Source organism: Elephantulus edwardii, unplaced genomic scaffold (assembly GCF_000299155.1).
Source record: "Elephantulus edwardii isolate Elephantulus edwardi_28Jun2011 unplaced genomic scaffold, EleEdw1.0 scaffold00041, whole genome shotgun sequence".
Taxonomy (NCBI): domain Eukaryota; kingdom Metazoa; phylum Chordata; class Mammalia; order Macroscelidea; family Macroscelididae; genus Elephantulus; species Elephantulus edwardii.
The window spans coordinates 18,033,180-18,033,981 of NW_006399791.1; positions in this window are offsets into that span (position 1 = coordinate 18,033,180).

Sequence of the window (802 nt, forward strand, 5' to 3'; positions counted from 1 at the left end):
CTATGAGGTGGATTGATTCAGTGACTGGGGTAATCGGGATGGGTGTGTCAGAGACAGTGTGATTGGCACAGGATAGAGCAGGGTTTAGGGCTATTGTACATAGGGTTGCTATGACTCGCAAGTCACTCGACAGTACATAACAACAACCACCACCACCATATAACCAAGAACTAATGATAAGTAAGTATGTCAAGCTGCAATGAAGGCAATTGGCAAAAAATAAGGCCCCGGGAATCGATGGGATAACAATTGTCATGTTTCAAATGACAGTTGCAGCCCTGTATGCACTCACCAGTCTATGCCAGGAGATTCAGAAGACAGCTGCCTGGCCCATTCACTGAAAGAGATCCGTATTTGTTTCTATTCTCAAGAAAGGTGCTCCAACAGCATGTGGAAATCATTCAACAATATCATTAATATCACATGCAAGCAAAATACTGCTGAAGGATCATTCAAAGACATTCAGAACTGTACATTGACAGGGAAGTGCCAGAAGTTCAAGTAGGATTTAGAAGAGGTTGTGGCACCAGGCATATCATTGCTGATGTCAGATAGATCCTAGCTGAAAGTGAAGAAAACCAGAAGAGTATCTATTTGTGTTTTATTGACTATGCAAAAGCATTTGACTGTGTGGATCATAACAAGTTATGACTAACATTGAGAAGAATGGGAATCCTATAACACTTAATCATGCTCATATAAAACCTATACCTATACCAGGAGGCTGTTTTATAAATAGAGAAAAGGACCACTGTTGTTGTTGTTATGTGCAGTTGAGTTGCTTGCAACTCATAGTGACCCT